Source organism: Alligator sinensis, unplaced genomic scaffold (assembly GCF_000455745.1).
Source record: "Alligator sinensis unplaced genomic scaffold, ASM45574v1 scaffold551_1, whole genome shotgun sequence".
NCBI classification, from domain to species: Eukaryota; Metazoa; Chordata; order Crocodylia; family Alligatoridae; genus Alligator; species Alligator sinensis.
The window spans coordinates 526,679-537,250 of record NW_005842526.1 but is presented as its reverse complement, the minus strand read 5'-3'; the positions used below and the strand labels follow the sequence as shown (position 1 = coordinate 537,250).

The window sequence follows — 10,572 nt, the reverse complement described above, 5'->3', positions numbered from 1 at the left end:
ATGCCAGCCATGTGGGGATCGGGTCCCAACCCAGTCCCCATGTGGCTGGGATGGAGCAGAGCCAGCTGGCAGAACAGCTCTCTACACAGGGGGTCAAGACAATCTGGGCTGACAGATCAAATTGCTCCTGGTCAGCATCTACACACGTACTATCGTGGAGTAGCTAATGCACAGTTAATCTACTACCTGCACTTACAGGTAGTAGAAAACGGAGAATTAGCCTCATTAACTGCACAGTAGCTGCTGCGTGCGGTTACACGGTGCCTCCTTACTGCACACTAGATTAGTCTACCATGTAGTAAAGCATCGCGTGTAGACATGACCTCTGTGAAGAATCAGTTGGCTCCGATTCCCCTCTTTCAGACATTTTCCTGAGCCAGTCATTAATGCTGATTTCGGTTTCGCTACTGAGAAATCAGATTCAGGTCATATCTGACTGTAACGTCCCTGTTATGGTTTATCAGCACAAAAATCACGAAAGGCGTATTTCACTGATGAAGTAGATTGTTGCCTAGGAAAGCACATGCCTTTCTGCCCCAGTCGGTCTACCAGCTGCTACCCTGCCCTTCCTTCTTCCAGTCTCATCGGGGTTTCGGTGACATTCATGGAATTGCTGCTACGCATATCCACCAGTGCAATGAACAGGTAACGGGATTTGTCCTGCATTTGGGAACAATACATCTCATCATTGGTACTGAGCACTATGGCTCGGTTCATTTTTGGCATAGAGTATTGGAAAATATTTATCTAGTGTCTTTTTTTTTTCCCCCTCCATCGCCAAAATAAAACCATAAAGCAATGTCTAAAAACAAGTAACAGACACCAACTATTAGGCAGTTACATTTGTGTTTCCTGTTAGGAGAAGCAGTCAGTTTTTGGCCTAATGCCTTAGAAGGCATATTAAGTGTGCCATTACACTAGTGTCATTTAAAACCTCTCTATGTTATTGCTTAATTAACAAACTCAGAGCTGATATTATCTGGAACAAAGCTGATAAGGCAAGTGGGCCTTACTTTGAAATGGGTAGGAGTGGTGAAGGCTGTCGTTCCATCGTTTGAACTCAAAGGCTGAGCTCACTAGGGGTTGATCCTGCCCCCCTCTCGTGGAAGGGAGATCTGCTCCTTTCAAGGGCTCTCAGATCCTAATGGGAACGTAGCTCAGAAGGAATCACAGCGGATGTGGATGCTGATCTACCAAAACAAGATCACCCCAACCTAAAGCAATTCTAGGTCTTCATGGAGCTATTGAGCGCTTGGGGCCACATTTGGCAAAGAATCTTTGTCCATCGCACAAAGTCCACATCATGTTTTAGACCAGAGGGCACCAGCAGACAGGCCCACCGTGTCTGGGAAACTAAAAGTTTTCGGACCTTTTTGGTAAAGGCGATCTGGTCGGAGGAATCCACAGCTATTCCAGGGGCCGTATTATAAACCACAGGGGCTCCCAACTTGGACTTAGCAGAAACTTTCCATCAAAACATGTTTTGCCAGGGACATGGTCTTTTTTGATTAAAACTTTTGTACGACGCGCCTGCTCTCCTCGAAATACATTTGATTTCTCATCGGAAATTCAACAACTCCCTTGCAAAAAATATAGCCAATACATTTTTGCTTTTCAGCCAAAACATGCCAAAATAAAACCCCCCATAAAAATTTGGGATCTTGGTTTTCTCTCACACAGTTATAATTTCTTTGGTGATTGTTCTCTGCGATAAGGAAGTGTTTTCTGACTAGCTTTAATATAAGGGGCAAGCTCAGGAAACCCAAGAACCTCACTTTTTCATTAAGTGAAAAAGGCTCTTATCCACCGTGCCCCACTCCGTGCTGATTATTAGTGAGCCCACATGTTTGGTTTTGACCTGGTCTGCATACCCACTTCCACCCACAATAACTCCAGCAGTGGGACTAGAAACAGGCTCCTAATTCTTCCATGCTGGAAGCTAACAGCAGCCAGCTCATGCTTTCTCAGAAGCGACACCCACATCCATTTCAGCGAGCTAAAGCCGGTGAAGAATACCAGAATGCCACCTACTCTCTCTGCAGTTAAGACAAATACCCTATACTTAAGGTTATTTAGGGAGCGAAGGAATTTTCATGCCAATGGAAAACGCTGGTTTAAAAAAGAAGGGTTTGTGTCATTACAGACCATCTGCCTAGCAGAGGTGACTAATAGCTCCTTACACCATGAAAACTTAAATATAACAAAGCATGGGTAGAAAGTGCAAAAAGGCAACCGAGTTTATTTGACACCCTTAGAGCCGTGATTCACGAGCGCATGTAAGCTTGTGCCTGACTGTGCACACACGGGCAGACCTGTTGAATTCAATGCAGCGATTCACTGGCATCAGGAAAACCTTACGCCTCTCTGCCTGAGTTAGTCTATAAGGTTCCACCCTACCCTGCCTTTTGCCTGACGTCAGACTAAATACCTCGCTTTACACATGCTTGAATTTAGGCACAGGCCTAAGTGGCTGGGCGAAATGGAAAAGGATGCATTGTGCTGTTTATACAGCTGCCAAAAATGCAACTTATTGCACGGCACCATCTCAGCAACGTAATACAGCACCCCACACAACCACATACCAGTGTCACTCCTTACACATGACAAATATTTCCTCTGCTCATTATTCTCACTATGTAGATTTATTGTCTGCTATTACTTAGTGCAAAAGCATTGTGGACCAACAGTACGTTAAAATGTGTTTCGTTCCTGAGAAAACCCATCTGTGCTTTATATTTTGAAATTTAATTTGCTGCACTTACTCTAAAAGCAGAGAAGATCTGGCCCTTTCCTCCTGGCAGAGCTCATCAGCCTGATGCCAGCTACAACTTTATAACAAGCACATTTATGGCCACTCTTGCCGTGGCTGGCTTTCTGATATGCTGCTTCCAGTAACTCAGCACTCTGTGAAACAATAATCTCTCTTCAAAGATGCTGTTCTGCATAGCCTTGAAAACACCAGATGATTTCATCGCATTATTATCTGGAGTAGCCAAGAGAACACATTTCTAGCTGCAGGGAAAAAAAATAATAAAATAAAAGCATGCATATGTATACACACACATACAGGGTCTTCATAGAGTCCTTGTGCACATATGTATATATGTATCACAGTTGTTTTTGCTGGACCTGGATATGAAGTGAAAAAGAAGGGGGAGAACATTGATGGGGAAATGCAAAGGGTCTAGCAGACCCCTATTACCTGGAACACCCCCCGGTTTGCAACAGAGTAAAAGGCCCGATTCTGGTGAGAACAAAGAGCTATTACATGGAAGTCAGTAGAGCTGCACCAATGCAAAAAAAAAGAATCAAGCCCAACATCATGACAATAAATGAAGAAGCTGCTGGTGTTTGCTTGGAAGACGTGCCTGTGATGGATGATTCACACATGCAAAAATGAAACGTTCATTAATTTTCCCTGCTGAAGGCCTGCATATTTTGATCTATTGCAATTATAATTTGCCATTTCTGTGCATCTCTCTGGCACTCCCACCCTAGATCATCTGCAGCATCTGCTGTCATACTGAACCTTTGCTGTGTTCCCGTTGGATACGGGATGGCAAAGCCTTCATGGCACATCTGATCTGGAGGAGATGTTAGAGACTTTGCATCCAATGGACGTCTAATTTAATTAGGGCCGGTGATATTGTCAGCAGAGAAGCCTTGTTCAGTGCGAGTCCTTACTTTCTTTTTGTTTTAAGTTACAAGGGTAATTAAGAAAGAGGTCATCAGAAAGCACAGATGTTTGTCATCATTGTCCCATGATGGAACATAGCTAAGGTGAAGTAATAAGCTCATGCTTTCCCTTTATTACATTTCTGGGAGCAGAACAGATGTTATTTTATCTTTCCTAACACAGGCAAATACTGGAGATTGGACCCAATCTGGATCTCACTGATAAGGAGATTTTTGCCAATGATTTCAGTCAGTCCTAAATGCAAAGTCATAGATTGTAAGGGGCTGGAAGGGATCTCGCAGATCATCAGGTCCAGCTCCCTCACCTGCTGTAGGCGGGAAGACACCTGGGATCGAGTGACCCCAGTGAGGTGACTCCTCTGAAAACCTCCAGGGTAGGTGACTGCACCACCTCTGGAGGGAGTTTACTCCACACAGTCTGGACACCCTGACTATGAAGGAGATTTTCCTGGTATTAAGCCTGAAGCGGTCTTCCAGGAGTTTGTATCCATTGGTCCTGGTCTTCCCCTGGTGAACAGTTGCTCACCGAGCTCCTGATGCACTCCTCTGATATAGCGATAAGCCGCTATCAAGTCCCCTCTCAACCTTCTCTTCTTTAGGCTAAAGAGGCCCAGGTCCCTCAGTCTTTCCTCGTATGGCTTGCCTTGCAAGTCCCTGATCATACGGGTGGCTTTTCCCTGGACTCTCTCAAGTCTTTCCACGTCCTTATTGAAGCGCGGCATCCAGAACTGGATGCAGTACTCCAGCTGCGGTCTTACCAGTGCTGAGTACAGCGGGAGTATCACTTCCTTAGTTTAACATGAGGTGCATTGGTTGATGCATGCTAGCGTGTTATTTGCCCTGCTGACCACCGCATGGCACTGACGGCTCATGTTCATGTGATGGTCAATCACTACCCCTAGGTCCCTTTCAGCCACGGTGCAAGTCAGGCTCTCACCTCCAAGCCTGTATGTATGCTGAAGGTTGTTTGCCCCTAGATGAAGCACCTTACATTTGCAAGTGTTAAACTTCATCTGGTTCTGGTCTGCCCAACTCTCTAGCCTGTCCAAGTCCGCCTGTATCAGCAACCTATCTTCTGGCGTGGCCACACTGCCCCATAACTTGGTGACAACTGCGAACTTGGCCAGTGAGCTTTTCACTCCCCCATCCAAATTATTGATAAAGATGTTGAAAAGCACTGGTCCAAACACGGACCCCTGTGGGATACCACTAGCCACTTCACACCAGGACGACACAGATCCATTCTTGAGAACTCTCTGGGTCCTACTGTCATGGGATGGGGTCCCTAAGGATGGCCGTGATCTCCCCAGGTCCCTCGACCGTGCCAATTTGGCCCAATGGGCACCCTCAGTTCGCACCCGCCACATCTTTGATGGAAATATTAAAATAGGGCAGCCAATTTGGCCCAATGGGCACCCTCAGTTCGCACCCGCCACATCTTTGATGGAAATATTAAAATAGGGCAGCTGCCTTTAAGTCCTCTTGGACACGGTTTGATGGACCCTCTGAACCCTGTGGGTTTCCAGACCCCTTGTGGGTCCTGCTTCACAATGGGTGTTTTAGAGGCACCCTAGCCTTATGGGCTATATGCGTGGCTCCAACCGCCCCTTTACCACACCCCAAGCCTTGCAGATGGCATTGACATTGTCCGGTCTGGGCCTCACTATGGTTTGGCCCCCTTGTCCTGCCTGGGCTTCTTCACAGCCCTGTCTCTGCACCCTCTCTGGTGCTGGGGTCTGTAAACCCCAAATGCCATGCCCTCTCTGGTGCTGGGGTCCCCACTCTGCAGTGGGCCCCCAACAAGGCTTCCTCCTTCCCCAAATAGCGTCACCCAAACCACCGGTCTTATAAAACTACAACCCAACATAAACCCTTGGCCTATAACATAACACCAGTTGCATAAGGTGTGCTCTGCCCTTTCTATTACTGGGAGCAGAACTTAGTCAGGCCTCTTCCCTTCACTTACTCTACAAGGGCTCCTTCCCCCTTGGCCGCCGGTGGAGAACTGCCCTCCCTAGGTCCAGCCTGGGGTTTATATGGGCCCAGGGCCCTCCCCTTCTGGTCAGCTGACCGTGTGCAGGTGCAAGCTAATTTGCCCTCTGGCTTGTTGCCCTTGTAAACTGCACCTGGGCTTCTCTCTCTCTTTGGGCCCTCTCCCAGGCAGTCTCTGCTCTTCTAGGAGGAGGCAAGGTGCCCTGCGACACCTACTTGGTAGCCAGTTTCCCACCCACTGAACCATCGAGCAGCTGAGCCAACAATCTTCCAGTTTTCCCACAAGGATATCATGGGATACTAGATGAAAAGCCTTTTGGAAGTCTAGGTATATAACGTCTACCTTTTCTCCCATGTCCAGGTGGCGAGAGCCCCGGTCGTAGAAGAAGCATAAAGAAACAGGGCTGGAGGGGACCTCAAGAGATCATCTAATGCAATCCCCAGCTTGAGGTAGGATCACCCCTATCCAAACCATCCCATACAAATCTATTATCTAACCTCTTAAGTCATTACATGATGTCAAACAACTTTCACTTGCTGCTCTCAATGAATACTGTACTCTGGCATTGCAGGATAGGATTTCCCAGAGGGGCCAATATTACCTTTAATCTGCCCCAACTGAAATCAGACACTGAATTAAAAAAGAGCAGAGTTGGACCACGGCTTCATGCTTTCAAAAAATCCCTCCCAAAATCTGTAATCGCAGCCTACGGATCTTGTCCTGACCAACAGGGAAGACCTGGTGCAAGATGTGGAGGTGATGGGTAACTTAGATTCATAGACACTAGGGCTGGAAGCATGCCCTGGGGGCTAGGGGGGTCATGGTGAGCTCCCGTAGGCGGTGGCAGCAAGCTGGGTGCTCCTGCAGGCAGGCGCAGCACTGTCGACAGCACGGAGGATGGCAAGCAGCGGCCGCCTGCAGTGTTGGCAGCACCTTTTCACAGGGGGTGCACTGCCACGCTCCCCTACACGTCACCAAAAGCTGGAAGAGACCTCAAAAGATCATCAAGTCCAGCCCCAAAGGAAGAAGGCAAGGCTCCAGTGAGGTTTGAACTCACGACCCCTGATTTACGAGACCAGTGCTCTAACCACTGAGCTATGGAGCCACATTTTTCACTTGGGAGGAAGCAATCATGATATGATAAAATACCAGCTCCTGAGACAGGGAAATGATGAGGTCAGCAGAATTAAGACGCCAGACTTCAAAAAGGCAGATTTCATCTCTATCTCCAGGAGTTAATAAGCATGATGTCATGGGAGCATAGATTGAGGCTAAAGGCACCCAGGAGGACTGGGAGCTTCTAAGGATGCAGCATTGGAAGCCTAACAAGAAACTGTCCCAGTATGACGGAAGCACAAGATGGGCAAGAGACCAATGTGGCTTCTAAAATGCCTCAAATGCAAAAGGAAAGCAGACGGGCAATGGAAGAAGGGGCAGGTCACCGAGGAACCGTACCAGAAAATCACAAGAACCTGCAGGGACAAAATCAGCAAGGCAAAGATAAAGAACGAATTGCAGCTGGCAAAGGAGGTTAAGGAGAAGAAGGAGAGATTATAGAAATACATTGGCCAGAAACGAAGGGCCAAGGAAGCTGTGGGTGCACTGTGAACACGTCAGTGGGAACTCCTAACTGAAGATGCAAAGGAGGCAGAGGTGTTGAACAGCTACTTTGCCTCAGTCTTCAGGCAAAAATTAAACTGTCAGACATCTAATAGGGATTATTTGGATAAGGAAGGGGGAAAGACGAGGGAGGAAATAACGAGAGAGACATACAGGGCTTGTCTACATGTGACCTTTTTAAGCAGGGTTAGCCTAAAATCGTCATTTTTAGGGCACATTAAGGGTGCATGTCCACATGTGCACACCCTTAATGTGGCTTAAAAATAGCAATTTTAGGCTAATCCCACCTAAACTGGATACCTGCTTAAAGCAAGTACTGAATTTAAGCTGGCATAGCTAAATTGCATTAGCCCACGTGTAGACACTTAATGCACATTTATTTATGTGGTGCGTGTCAATGGACTCACGCTGCATTAATGCTCATTAGCATGGCTACATGTGCACTAACACAATTTAGCTATGCACCTTAATGCACATTAGCACATTAGCACGTCTGTGTGTAGACATGTGCCTAAATCACCTTAATGTGCCTTACACAAAGGTGCATTAAGTTTAGGTGCACGTGTACATGTGCCTTCAGGGAGCTTTTCATAGACTTGTAAAAAAATGAGTGTGGGAAGGGACCTCAGGAGGTCACATCTAGTCCAACCCCTGCTCAAGGCAGATCATCCCCAACTAGATCATCCCAGCCAAAGCTTTGTCTGGCCAGGTTTTAAAAACCTCCAAAGATGGAGATTTTGTTGGGTCTGAATGAATTCATCAGCAGGACTGGATGAAGTTCACCCCAGGGTCCTGAAGGAACTGGCAGAGGACATCTCGGAGCCCTTGGCAATGATCTTCATGAAGTTGTGGGAGACGAGCCAGGTACCAGAGGACTGGAAAAGGGCCAATATAGTGCCCCTCTTTAAAAAAGGCAAAGACTACCAACCACTTAGCCTCATGTCAAACATGGAAAGTCACTGAAACATATCCTAAGGAAGGCCATTGGCAAGCATCTGGAGGATGAAAGGCTGATTGCAAGCAGCCAGCATGGATTTATGGAAAACAAATCATGTCAAACAAACTTGATCTCCTCCGACAAAGTAACTGCTTGGGTGGATGAAGGGAATGCTATGGATACGGTGCATCTTTTGACAATGTCCCGTACAACCTTTTCATAAACAAATTGGAGAAATGTGGGCTGAATAAAACTACTATTCAGTGGATAGATAACTAGCTCAATAGCCAAAAGCAAAGGATAATTATTAATGAGCCCGTGTCTGAAAGGCAGGAGGTTTTCACTGGAGTCCCACAGGGGTCTGTCCTGGGCTCAGTGCTGCTCAAAGTGTTTATTAATGATTTGGATGCTAGCATAGAAAACTTCTTGAGCAAGTTTGCTGATGACAGGAAACTGGGAAGGATTGTGAACACGTTGGAGGATGTGAGCTCAGTTCAAAAGCATCTCAACAGATTGGAAAGCTGGGCTAGAGCTAATAGGATGAAGTTCAATGCAGACAAATGCAAGGTGCTGCACCCCAGGAGGAATAATCAAAAACACAAATATAAAATGGGAGACACCAGGCTGGATGGCAGCACGATGGAAAAGGACTTGGGAGTCTTGGTAGATCACAGACTCAGTAGGAGTGCAGTGTGATGCACCGCACAAAAGGTGAATGAAGTTTGGGGATGCATCCACAGAAGCATTAGGTGCAAGACATGGGGAGGTGCCTGTCGACTCAGCGCTGGCTGGGCCTCACCTAAAGCACTATGTGAAGCTCTGGGCCTTCCTTTTACAAAGGTTCTGGAAAAATTAGAGAGGGTCCAGAGACAGGCAACAAAGATGATAAAGGGCTTGGAAAGCAAGTCGTACAAAGAGAGGATGAAGGGGGTAGGCACATTCAGCTTACAGAAAAGGTGCTTAAGAGGGGGCATGATGGCAGTCTTCAAATACTTGAAGGGCTGCTATAAAGAAGAAGGAAAACACCTTTGCCCTTTTGCAGGACCCATGGCTTGAAGTTGCAGCAAAGTAAGTTGAGATTGGATGTTTGGAAAACACTTCCACACTGTTAGAGCAGTAAGAGAGGGGAATAGACATCTTGGGAAGATGTGGACTCTCCATTGCTGGAGGTGTTCAGGAAGGGGTTAGACCGTCACTGGTCAGGGATGATCTAGGCATTGCTATGTCTATGTTTGCCCATGGGTATTTCCCATGCTCCTGGGATTTGCTAATTGCCTCCCCACCCCCTGCCCTGTACCCCCTTTCTGCTTCATAGACTTCATAGATTGCATAGACATCAGGGCTGGAAGGGACCTCGGGAGATCATCGAATCCAGCCCCCTGCACCAAGGGGCAGGAAGTCAGCTAGGGTCAAGGATCCCAGCAAGGTAAGTGTCCAAACGCTTCTTAAAGGAGTCCAGAGTAGGTGCCTGCACCACCTCTGGAGGGAGTCTGTTCCAGGCCTTGGGGGCTCGGACAGTAAAGAAGCTTTTCCTTATGTCCAGCCTAAAACGGTCTTGGAGGAGTTTGTGTCCATTGGTCCTTGTCATCCCTTGGTGAACAGACATTCCCCCAGAACCTGCTACACACCCCTGATGTACTTATAGGTAGCCACCAGATCACCCCTGAGCCTGCACTTTTCCAGGCAGAAGAGTTGCATGGCTCCATGTGTCAGGGTATTTTTAAGCCATGCTCAGGGTCATTGGACGTTGGCTACAGCCAAGGCTGGGGATTTTAACTGAGCTGTGCCAATGCTTCTGCTGGAACCAATGGCCAGAGGGTCTTTTCCCTCCACTCAGTGTCAGATGATCACAATATCTGAGGTCAGGAAGGAATTTTACTCCATAGTCAGCTTGATAGCAACTGGGGCGGTTGCCTTACTCTGTAGCAGGCCCTATCCCCAGGACCTCTTGAGCATACATTGACAACATTTCAGAGTAGCAGGACAGTGGCTGCTGTGGTTCCCCTGCTTCACCTCTGGCAGGTTGGGCATTAGGTCTGTATTGTGTCAAAGTTGATAGGAGTTATATGTGGAGTTTAGATTATGGTTTGTAAACTTCCTTTTCCCTGCAGCACTGATGGATGCTCTGGTCAGCCATATCTAGACAGCGCATGTGTTAAGCAGGAGTTCTGGAAAAGAGCCATTCCTTCCTTGTAGGGTTTGTGGGCCTAACAGAAGTGGGCATGTGGTGAAATGACGGTGAGCGTGGGATCTCCAGAACCGACTAGGGGACTTTGATGCATTCAAGTGGCTAAACCCGCCTGCCCCAAAATCTCCATTTTCCACC

General features: G+C 47.3%; 1 non-coding gene across 1 annotated transcript; it reads right to left on the bottom strand.

Moving 5' to 3' along the window:
• Nucleotides 1-6,721: 6,721 nt before the first annotated feature.
• TRNAT-CGU lies at nt 6,722-6,794 on the bottom strand. The gene has a single exon. It is a non-coding gene; the product is annotated as a tRNA-Thr (tRNA).
• Nucleotides 6,795-10,572: the final 3,778 nt, after the last annotated feature.